The following is a 12,972-nucleotide window of genomic DNA, read 5'->3' on the forward strand; positions in this document are numbered from 1 at the left end:
TTCATCTGGAGTATTTTTCTCCACATGCACAGGTCCTTTTCTGTAGCTCTTTGAAGCTACAGGATCCCTTATTTCTTGTTCAAATGTGTGCTCAATGTTTCCCTGGAACACAAAACGTTCCAATGTTCCCATAAATCTTTACCTTCTACCTCTGACAAAGACTTTTCTATTTCAAGGACTCAATATTCTTTTCTCCAGCACTTTAAAAGAGACCATAACTTTGTTTTTAAGCAGCAATAGAAATGAATTTTTCTATAAGTATTTTAATTCCATGTTTCCACATCCAACCTGGTCATTTTCTCAGAGAACAAAGGAAGCTTAGTGCAGTGTAAAGAACAAAAGTTTGGGAAGTCAGATTGTTTTATCCTAACTTGGGAGTCCTTTGAATAGTGAATTAATCTCTCTAAACTTAATTTCCTCAATTGTAAAGGATGAATAATAATATTTTCATGGGATTGCTGTGAGGTTCATAATGTTTTCTAAACCTACATGATCTGAATCAACTGAGTTGTTATAAATGCAGGTTCTGCAACTCTTTCTCTAGAGAGTTCATTTCAATAGGTTTGAAGAAGGCCTATTAAAAAATCAATCCTCTGGGTGATTTTACTATCATAGAAGTTTGGAAAACACATTTATAATTGTGTGTGTGTGCACGTGCGCACTCGTGTGTGTGCATTACTCATTGATACACATAGACACTGATCTATGACAAGCTTATATTGGTGGGTTCCAACCACTTTTCTGTTTATTGTTGCAACAAAAAATTAGTACTTTATTATGTTTGTTATATAATATTATACTATATTTTAATTACACAAAGTATAATGATATATAATAATATTTGGCCAATAATATTTTCATGTATGTGAGTTTTATTTTCCCCATTAACTTTTAAGCTCTTTATGGGTGAATCCACTTATCTTTCTGACTTGTAGAATACAGTCCAAAATAGACAACTATAAATGTATGTATCAATAGGTGATTAATTATCTCCTCTTACCATATTCTTGAATACACAATGCTGATGTTCTAACTTTGAACTTTAAAGATGTCACTGGAGCAATTTAAGATGGACTGGAATTCTCAAAAAAGTGATTAGTCATCTGTGAGCAATAGTTTCAAGTAGGTGATTTCTTACAGACTTTACAAGACATAGAATCTTATTTGTTTTTAAATTTACTAAATCTTCAGCTGACATTCTATCAAAGTGCAGATATAATTATCTGAGTAGATTATGAGCTGTTTCTTAAATTTTTTTCATTGCATAATACCCAGCTTTACATCATCACAACACCCACACTCTATGTCCCTGCCCACCCAAAACATATACTTGTGTCAGAACTGAGAAATATTACTTTCTCTATACTCTGTATTAGGACATAAAATACAAAACCTCTTGAAGGAGGCTTTTTATTACTCTCTATGTCTCGGAAAAGAGATAAAATCCAATGAGATTTGGAATGACTAAGGCAGCTCCTCATGAGGTACCAAGCCTGGTGGAGCTGAGAAAATTCCCTAGAGGAGACATCCCTGTGCACAGTAAGCAGAAGTAATGTTTTCAAGGAAGATCTAGCCATAGATCTTGAAATAGCATAAATCTTACATTTTCTTTCATTTTTTGAGAACATTATTTCTTGTTTCTATGTACTCAAAGCCCTTATTTTTGCTTATTGCTATTTCTCAGACATCCCCTTCCCCTTTTTCTTTTCTTTTTTGGACAAGCAGAGAAATTTCACTTAAAACATAAATATACATGAGCCTAAGATTTCTTTAGAGGAAAGAAAAGAACACTACAAGCAGAAGACTAATATTGTGAGTTGGTAATTTCTTAGAGAATGAGATGCTTGAATGTTTCACTTTCATTCCAGTCTCTTTCTAAAATGATTTCTTGGTTTGCAAAAGGGAGATGGGTATGTAAGTCCTTATAAATGATCTGAACCAATCATGGGTGGGCGCAGAGCTGAGGTTGTTTTGGAAGGTTAGCAATATTCCAGGGTTTAAGACTTTGGTCTTACCCTAGATTTAAGTCCCCTTTCAGTCATTTTCTTGGGCTGGGCATACATGTCCTTATAAATATAAAATTCCAAATGACACAGGTTATATATCTGACAAAGGTCTTTTTTGGAGCCTGTGCCTATGAATATTAAAGGAAATAGGATATCGATTGGAATTTTGATGCTGAATGAAACAGGGTTGTGGAGAAGCCATTTTGAGTTGTTATAGGTTACCTGCTCTGTAAAATTGGTCCAGAAGTGGAAAGAAAATGGAAATAGGCTTTTTAGTGGTTTTGCATATAGATATGCTCAAAGTCACTAAACTGGCGCCTTATACATTTTTCCTCATCCCTGTCATGTGATGGTACAGTCAGGATAGGATGCATTTTAATTTAGAAAAAGCAATCCCTTAGCCTAATAAGCATGGTGATTCCATCAGGATGTGGCAGACACTGGGCGTATTCCTCATGTATCTTGCTAAAGGTAGAAACTTGCCTTCGAGCCTGACAATAGATGGCTAGATTGCTTTGGAGCCAAAGTACCATTGCCTCTTCAAGGATGTGGTCAGATTCATCCAATTAGGTTTTTCCCTTTGCTTTCTGCTCTCTTTTTATTTAATATTCTTTCTCATGGTATATGTAACCAACTTTTCTGGTCTCAGTAGCTTGTGGGGAGTAATGGAATCACTTTCATATCAGTAACTCAGATTTCTCTGGCTCTGGTCTCCCTTCTGATGAGAAACCCAAGAGGGTCCACGTGGGCTTATAAATATGCCTGTTCTTTCTAGTTACCACTTCTCCTCTGTAGGATCCCAGGCACTGTGGGGGCTCCCCATTTCTCCCCATCTCTTCCATCATAGCCCTCATCAGGCCTGTGTGGTGGTCTGTGGTCACGCTGCTCTTTGTGGAGTTCTGAAGGAGTGTTGTCTATGATGCAACGTACCACGGAGCTTAATTAAATAGTTTTTTCCATTTTTATTCTCAGCCTACCCTTTCTCTCTCTAGCACCCAGACATACACCCAGGGCAGAGCCAGACAGACGGAACGGGCCCTGTCACACTGAATTCTCAATCATCAAGTCAAGTTCCTGAAGCCTGGCTTCTTCCTGGAGAAAGATGAGTTCTCCCCAGAGGCTCCTCAGGTTTCCAAAAGCAGGCTCTAGCTCATTTGCCCCCGTGGGAGGCCAAACATGCTGAGAACTGTTTGGATCTCACCGCCACTCGAGCAGCATATCTGCATTCTCCGAGTCCTTTGATACAAATAAGTGGGGTCAGTGGTAATTTAAAACAGAATCCTAGTCTCAGCCCACCAAACTGATTTCAAAATAAGTGGATTGGTCAATAGTTTGAGGAGCCCTACTTTAGAACTCAGTGTTTTTAGACATTACCACTTACACCTGACCGCTTATACCTACACACACACACACACACACACACACACACACACACACAGTTCTTTGTTCTTCCTAAGTGAGACCTTTTCCCCTCTGCATACTCCCCTAAGTGGTAAGTTCTTTCAAAGTGGGATGTGTGAAATATAGGATTCCCTAGACAAGACGGGCAAATGTCCAATAGATATATGATGAGTGAATGAACGAATAAATGAATGAATGCCTGAACATCACCTTTAACCAAAAGGCCTCATGAGCTACATCAACTGTGTGAAGCTCTTAGTATAGTGTCTAGCACTTACTAAATGCTCAACCAATGGGAGAGATTACCGTAGTCATTATTAATATCACAGTTTTCCTTATTCCTATATACTTTCTTATTCATTCTACTCAGCAACTTTGTGAAGCAGAAGTTATCATCATCTCCGCGTTGGAGATATAAAAACTGGAGTACAGGGAAGTTAAGACTCATTCATGATTATATAGCCAATGACTGGAATAATCAGAACTTGCACGCATGTCTTCTGATTCCAAATTATGAATTATTTTTCAACTATACTGTATGATCACCAAATTACAATTTTTTCCCAACTATTCTGTAAGATATATCAAATTTCAGGGGAAGAAACCTACAACCTATATATAAAAGATTGTTGACTACATTTGTTTCTTTAGTCAACACTTCATTTTCATGCTTCTTGGTCTCTACAATTAAATCCTGCTAGACCTCCGTTATCTCCTTTCTCTACCCTCCTTTCGGCTTTCTGTTATTTCAGTCCTATTCTATGCATTGTTGTCAAGTTCTTAGATTTAACAGCATAAAGGGATCTTTATACCATGGAACTTCAGGTTCTCAACCAGGCGTATCTGGGCTGCCTGCTTTTATTTCTAGCTCTAAGCCAGTTCTGCACATTCTGTTCCAGAAAACAACTACTCTTGGTCCTAACATAATCCACCCCCTTTCTCAACACCTGAATTTATACAACTACCTCCTTCTAGCTTTTAAATTTTGTCTCAACATGAGCCTCCTGCAAGAAGCAAATGGACATGAAACATTAAAGCTTCTCTATATCTGCAGACATGGAGAGTGAATTAAAGGTTTTCATGTAAGTCCTGCACAGGGGTATTCACACAGGTGCTTGGAAGTACAAGTATAATCCTTAGATATCAAGGGTTTTTAGATGCTTACACAGTTCTTGCTAATAATAACATGTGAAGAAGACTATCATTAAACAATATGTATGTAATAAATGATTTCTTTTTCCTAGAAATTCCCAGTACAGAATAAAGTAAAAAGCTTAGATTCCTTTCATCTATCTTTAATTCTACTCCCTTACTCAGAGGTAAACACCATTAGCAATTTAATGGGCATCAATTAAAATCATTGTAATGCATTTACAAAATAGTTCACATGTTATAGTTATAAAATATGGGCTTTCTTTTTTGCCTCCATTGACTCAATTTTATTTTATTGGTCTTTCTTTGCAATTATTTCTTTTTTTAATTAAATAATTTTTTATTTTTCAATTACAGTTGACATACAATATTATATTAGTTTCGGGTGTATAACCTAGTGATTGGACATTGTATAACTTACTAAATGATCACCCTGATAAATCTAGTACCCATCTGACACCAAGCATAGTTATTACAATGTTGTTGACTCCGTTTCCTATGCTGTACTTTATATCCCTATGACTGTTTTGTAACTACCAATGTGTACTTAATTCCTTCACCTTTTTCACTCTTCCCCCCAGTCTCCTCCCATCTTTTGAAATCCCAGTCCTCCAGCTCCTCTCCCCTCTGGCAACCACCAATTCCCTCTCTGTGTCTAAAAGCCTGCTTCAGTTTTTTGGTTTTGTTTATTTTGTTCTTCAGGTTCCACATATCAGTGAAATCATATGGTATTTGTCTTCCTCTGACTGATTTTAAAAGTGCTTTCTTATACTACATTATCTCACTTGATTCTCCCGAAAGGTAGGTGCATCCTGAGTGTGAAATGAGCTTTATGAAGGCAAACTTACCCAAGTCTCACAGCTGGTCGGGCGCCAGCTCAGCAGCCCTTAAATTCTTGCCCCAGGGCTCCGAGGCATGTGCGAGGTACTGTTCCAAGCGTTTTGCATGTGTTCGCTCACTGAATCTTTATGCTGGCCCTCTTCACTAGGCGTGATTCTTACGTCCATGTAAAGGTGAGGACACAGGTTCGAAGAGGTTCACAAGCTTCAGTCACACGGTCTGTCAGTGTCAGAGCCTGAACCCAGGCAGCCTGCTTTTGAGCCTGGAGCTTCCTGTGTCACATTGTATAGTCTTTCTGCCGTAACAGTGCCGTCTCGCAGGGTGTGTTTTGAAGCCTGATGGAAGGAAGAGAGGGCTGTACTCCTACAGTAAGTGATTTAGATCTTATGCAGTTGCCCCATCTATATTGTTATATTTTTATAGCCCACTGCACTATATGTTCATGTCATTAAAGCATCGGAACAGCTCTGCTTGATGCGATGCTCATTAGTCCCCTCCTCCCCCTCTTCCTTCCCCTCCTGTGCTTCTTCATCTTCTGACTAAGCCTGAGCCCATGTATTTATGTCCCTACCAGCCTTGATGGGATGCCCAGTGAAGGTCTGTGCAGAGAAGACAGTGTGGGAGCTCTGAACGCCTGGCGGGGGTTTGCCTAGTACATGCCTCTACAAAGTGATGATTTAAAATTTTTTCAAGTTTAGAGACTTTGCTTCACAGTCCTGGGATTTGGATATAATGCAAAACTACTCACAAAAATAATCCTTTAGAAGACTGTTTTGTGTTTTTTAAAAAAATCCACATCTACAGTAATTCACTTAAAAAAAAATCTTTATTGATTTCAGGGAGAGGAAGGGAGAGGGAGAGAGAGAGAGAGAGAAACATCAATGATGAGAGAACCATTGATCAGCTGCAGCCTGCAACCCGGGCATGTGCCCTGACCGGGAATCGAACCCTGATCGCCTGGATCCTAGGTCGACGCTCAACCGCTGAGCCACACCGGGCTGGGCATAATTCACTTTAGAGAAAAGAGAAAAAGTAAATCAGTGGGCACTTCACTAGTGACTCCCATCCAGAAATCCAAACAGGTTTAAAAACAATGGCAGTGACAACTCATTAATCTTGGTAACTTTATGGCCGCAGATAGTGACAAGGAAAACTTTGAGAAAAAAAGTGGTGTGCTGTGTAAACATGCCAGGTAGCAGAAGCGAAGTGGAGCTAAAGCAGAAAGCAAGGCTTTGTAATGCATTATCTCAAGGAAAGCAGACCTAGGGTCAAGTGTGGACAGAACTCAGTGTTAATTTTCAAACTGTATCTAGGTTTTCTTTCACGTCACCTGAAGAAATTTAGCTACTGGGAAGCATTTAAAACTCCTTGATTGAAATAATTTTGCTTAATGGTTATCAACTGGATTTTTTATTGGAGAAGGCTGTATCCCAGGTAGTGAAAACATTAATGCCCTTCTAATGAATCATCTTAGCTTAAGAAAACAGTAAAGGAAAAGTCCGACTCAGTATGTGGCCCTGGAAAACCTGTTGGGGTTCCTCTGCCCTCGGGACAGATGGTGCATGAGTTGGTGGCTGCCTACAGGAGGACTCGCAGAATGATTAAAACAGTGGCTCAGTAATAATCACTCTTGCATAATTTCTGACAAAACTACTAAATATACTGTGCTTTTTCTTTTTTCTCCCATGTCCTGCTCATTCACTGTTTGATGAAAGATCATAAACAATAGTCCTGGCCTAGTGGCTCAGTTGGCTGGAGTGTCATCCCGGACCCCAAAAGGTTTGGGTTCGGTTCCTGGTCAGGGCACAGACCTAGGCCGCAGACTCAATCTTGGGTCGGGAGGCAACTGATCTCTCTCTTTCTCTCTCTCTCTCTCTCTCTCTCTAATCAATAAAAACATACCCTTGGGTGAGGGTTAAAAAAAATTAAAAGATCTTAACAAAGATATTTTGTTTTCCTAGCAAATTGATATGTTTTTACAACCAGACCAAAGTTCTGTGTAGTTTAAATCATCTTTGCAAATAAGTGCCTAAAGCCACATCATTGTTTGGTGTTGTCTAGCTAGAGACTGGTTTCTCTCAAATCCGTGGGCTCTGTACTTACAAAGCCTGCACCTCAAACCACCTTTCTAACCCCTAACCTCTCTACATCCCTCCAAATATTATTTATTCCTTTCCAGTAATTCATTATCGTTATTGCTCCACTGTTCTATCTACAGGAGTTTTAATTATTTAGTAAATAAAATAAAGTCTCTATGTGTGTGACCTGGCTAATAAATTAGACAGTTTACTTTCTTTTACAACTATTTCAAGTCTTTTGGTATTTCTTACTCCAGTAGTTCTCAAAATTTGGTCCTTAGACAAGTTGTATCAGCATCACCTGGAAACCTGTTAGAAATGCGAATGCTTAGACTCCAGGGCTACGCAATCAGAGACGTGGGGGTGGTGGTGGTGGTGGTGGTGCAGCAATCGGTGTTTTAACAAGTCCTCTAGGTGATTCTGCTGCATACATGCTCATCTTTGAGAACCACTGACTCCAAGCCATCTCTCCAACTTTCCCCCAAATATCATCACAGCTTAGACATATATCAATAAACAACCCAATATAGTCTGTTTCTTAAAATCCATGACTTTCTTTTTAAAGTAAAGATTACAGAACAGTTTTTGTTCTCTTTCTGAGTCTGGCTCTAATTTACTAGAGGGGAACAGTATGTTGGTACATTCATTGATAATTCAGGGGTCACAAACTCACATGCTTTTGGAGACAGCAAAGTAGCTGTGAGAGATGCAAAACGAGTGTAAGAAAATAGAGAATAGTAACAACTATGTGAACAAATGGAGAGTTCTCGCCTTCCTGCTCAAATCCATTAAAATTCATATTAAAAGAATGTTGTCTGTTAAATCAGAACTTGTCTGTCCACAACCTTTGGTTTACAATGTAGTCAACGAGACTTGAAAAAATCTATTTAAAGTCTATTCTTAAGAAAAGGATTTGTAAATATTGACTTTAATTGTGATTGCTGTTGGAATTACATAGTTTTAGATATATATAAACCTGAGTAAATATAATAAAAATGTGTAGTACGGTAAAATTCTTGGAGTTAAAATTTAGGAAATCAAAGTGGGGTCTATAACAAGGTTGAAAGACTTGTGCAGGCTTTGAGATCTTTCTACAATGACTTACCTTTATTTCCTCATCTGATTTCACTTAGCATTAAGTTAAAAAATATATGCAAGAGCAAATCCAAGACAGCTGCGACTTGAAAAGAAATCAAAGCATGGAGAAACGAGCATAAGATACACTTTGGTGATCTAAGATCACCACTATACAGGACTCTTGGGTTTTTGGATAAAAAGTTATAAGTAAAGCAAGTGTTACTGATTTCCTTTCATCTGATGGAGGTTTAGAAAAGGAAATGATATTTCCAGGTTTTTTCCCTTCCAAGAGAATATTTTGGCTTCCTGATTAGCCTTTATTTCCCCCTCTTTCACCTCAAAACTTGAAAAATAGACATTTTTTTAAGCTAATGAGTATATTTGTTTTATTGGGCTTTTGGAAACTATACTATTAAATGAAATAACATTTCTATATAGGCTCTATTTTTTTGTTTTCCTTAAAATAGGATCATCTATATGTCTTAAAACTCATGTGCTTATGTTCTAATGATAACGAAATTCTCTATATCTTGGGGTTTTCAAATGTGATGTGGATAAAATTCTGAAAGTTTGCCTAAGAAACTGATCATTTGTAGAGCTTCTGAAATCTGAATCATTTCTGAAATATGTCTTTCTTCTTTTGTTCCCCCTTCCAACTAAAGCATGGGTTATGAACTCAAATGCATGTAGGTGAGGGAAAGAGTAAAACTGGTCAAAGAGAAGAAACTGATGATTTGGAGACAAATGCCCCATCTGAAGCAGAAAGCTGCTACTCAGCTGGAACAAGATTTTGGCTTGTGAGAACTTAAGACCAATCTGATCAGATCTTCCAATTTTTCAGGAGATTCTGAAAATTTCCACTTTTTACTGTGAAATATCTGAATTTAAAATGCTATTAAGTTTTTTAAGAAAAATGGTATGTGAGTCAGACACAGTGGTCTATGTTAATTCCTCAGAACTAGCACTTAAGCACCCTTTCTCTGGTAGTATTGGGCATGAGGCTGTTCCTTGAGACACCTTCTTCTGGGATTACTGTTTAGATGACCACTAGCAGATGGCTCTTACACAGAAGACCTGGCCTGTGTGGCATGTCTTATAGGGGCTGAACTCATACAGCTTAAAGTCTTCAGTATACCTCCACATGAGCATTGGAAAGGTTTATTCTAATCCATTAGTACCAAAAGCATGACTTATTGTAGAACTTGGCTTTGAGTTGACCGCAGCATCACACCTAGTCTTGCTGTTTTGTTCAGACTTTTTGGGTTGCAAACAGTCTTAGAAGAACTAAAATATAAGGCAGCCATTCCCCAATTTACCAGATTTATAAAGCAAGCAAGGTAGATTTTAGCTACTCTATGAGGCAGATAGGGAGAACCACTCTTCAAAGACAATTGCTTCAAGTTCTATAAATTCTTTGAAACTTAGAACATTTCATATGCAACTGTAGAGAAATTAGTCCTTATTAACAATGATATTATCCTTCAGTTCTCACAGTGCCAATTATAGGTATGGATACACAAAAGCAGTATTAAGGGCCAGGTTATAGCTCACAATCCTTTCCACCTCTGTCTACAGCTATCCATTCAGGGGTGGAAATCAACAAAGTCACAAGAATTGCTGATTACAAAGTGAGTCATAACATCAGTCTATTGATTGGAGATATAAATGTAATTTCCATTTAAATTATCCCCTGGGTTCAATTTAGCAGTATTAGACTATAATAATCACATGAGTTTATCTAGGTACTTTTCTATTTAATTCAGCAGCTATCTCAAGAGGATTGGACTATGGGGAATTGACGTGAATACAGATTGCTTGGGCAGAATCTTGCCTCAACTGGCATTTAAGGATCTTAAAATTGTTAAGTCAGATAGTGGTTGCTGGGTCCATTTTAAGTCCAAGGGGATGCCAAATACCTTCTACGTGTTTGTGAGTTTTGTGTGTGTGTGTGTGTGTGTGTGTGTGTGTGTGTGTGTGAGAAATATGTCCATCTCAGATGATTCCTTAATATTGGCTGGCACATATTTGACTCTACTAGAAATTATTTTACCGTGAGGGATGAAATGAGTAGGTCAGTACACCTAACAGAGGGTCCTGTGGAAGTGAATGCTGCCTCTCCAGGTTTGTGTTTTTCTTGAGCCTGATTATACAAACATTTAAGAATATGAGAGTTTTCATACCAGCAACACCACAGGAACTGATGAGTGGGTTTTAAGATAGAATGAAACTTTAACAAATCTCTATAAGGCATAAATCTGCACCCTTTATTTAATTTAGAGGTAAAGATTCATGGCACCAGCAAAAGGTACTCTTAGTGATGCATTAAAGGCCTACAGACATTGCTTTGTTGTGTGGGATACTTACTTTCTGTTTTATGCCAAAAGTGTCTGTAAGTAAATACTGAAGACAATTCTCTTCAAATAAGTTGGTATATGTTTAATGCTATGACTATCTGCTTTTGAAAAAGTGGGCCAATGCTGTATTCGTTTGCTAATGTAAAAAAATACAAAGGCACCGTTGGTTGGCTCTGTGTTATGCAGCAGATCTGTGTAGATGTAACCCTGGGATTTCACTGTTACTTCAATGAGTTGGTTGAGTGAGTGAAACTGTGTGGAGTTTTATTTAGGAATCTATTTTTATTTGTCGCCCATATTTCTAGCTTGAGATAACTAGGTTGAAAAAATCAACCAACTAGAGTAATTATGGATTCAAGTGAGATTCTGATGCAGCATTTTCATGACTTGGTTTTATGGGATGTTAATAATTATTGCATGGCAAAAAGGGCTTCATGATTGAATAAGTTTGGGAAAAACTGAGCTTAGGAAAGTTGAACAAATTACTGAACGATTACTTGGATTTTTTTTATATGATAATTACAAAATTTACATTTTGTCATCTCTTAGGAAAAGATTTATATGGCACTTAGTTGAGTCATTAGCTGGCTGTGTGATTTTATTTGAGTCAGCCTCTCTGGACCTTATTTTCTTCCTCTGTTTAATGAAGAGACTGAACTAGATGACCTTTCAGGCCTCTTGCAACATCAAGAACTAAGTCTTTGTTTTGTGGAAAGACATCATTAACCTTGCAGACACCAAGCACAAAATGTATAGTGTATATCATCAGCTTTTCTTAATGATAAGTAATGGTCTACAAACCACACATTTATCTAAACCCTCCTCTTGGTTGTTAATCAGCCTTTCAAAATAACAAATATTTACCGAGCTTACTTCTTTTACCACTTGGCTCAAAACAATTCATATACTTTAACTGGTGTTTTCTAAATTCGTATTTTCAGGATTTGGGGTAAATCTGTGTTAAAAAGTTAAATTTGTTGTAGGGTACCACCAGAAAGCAGCTTTCTTCTAAATTCAACCCCCTGAGGTCCCCTAGGCCTTCCCTTAGTCATCTTTAAATCAGTTCTCTTTGGTTCCCTAGAGCATTGATATTGCACCCAGTGGCCTTGCCCAACGTGAATTAGAATATTTGGTAGGTCTCTCCAAATAATTTGCCAGGGATACCTGGTTCTAGGGAACAGACCAAACAATGTCATTCTCTTTGGGTTCCAAGGACAAGATGGCATCTGCATTTCATGTAGGCATAGGCTGTGGCCCTCTCAGCGTGGACCAATAGCTCAGTGACTCGTGTTACAATGTGAGGCTCCCCATTTGGACACCACAGCATTACTTTCTAGGGCAATAAATGTGTTTTACTATCATTCTAGCGGTGCAGCCACCGATGACATTTTTGGGTACATTTTTCCTCTTTACTTGCCGACTTCCTCCTGGGGCATAAGCGTCTCTGAGCCTTTCTTCATTCTTTACGGTTCATGGAAGTAACTAATCAAGATCAAACAGATGGATATTTTCTTGCAATTATCAATGGAAATGGATGAGCTCTTTTAGTCAAGAGGAAAATTATTCACAAAGCAATGCTTTAGTTTTTTTAGAGAAATTGCTTCAAAAATAAAAATCAGAAGAATCTCACACCAAGAAACCTCCACTTTTTAAAGAAGAAAGAATACGAAAAGAGTTGAAAAAGATTCTCCATAATATTGTATGTCTGGTGAAATTTAACATTTTCCCCCCCCAGAAAAATCGAGTAAATAAAACAATGGTATTTATTCTCTTCTTTTGGAAAAAACAAGTACATACTTGTGATTTAGAAAAGACCAGTTTGTGGTAGACCAAGGAGCATGGATACTTCACAGATGACTGTGGTATTGCTTCAGACATCCGCTTTTTTCAGCCAAGGATATGGTCTAGTTTATGGCTTCTGGTTCCTTCTTTTCAATATTCACCCTGCCCATCCCCTATCCTAGAGAAAAACAACAAGGCATATAATCAGAAGCAAATTTTTTTTTCTTCTATTCTTGTTGGGTCAACCCATGATAATTAGAAAAAATTACCAGTTGTGATCAA

This window comes from Miniopterus natalensis, chromosome 6, assembly GCF_054644295.1.
Source record: "Miniopterus natalensis isolate mMinNat1 chromosome 6, mMinNat1.hap1, whole genome shotgun sequence".
NCBI classification, from domain to species: Eukaryota; Metazoa; Chordata; class Mammalia; order Chiroptera; family Miniopteridae; genus Miniopterus; species Miniopterus natalensis.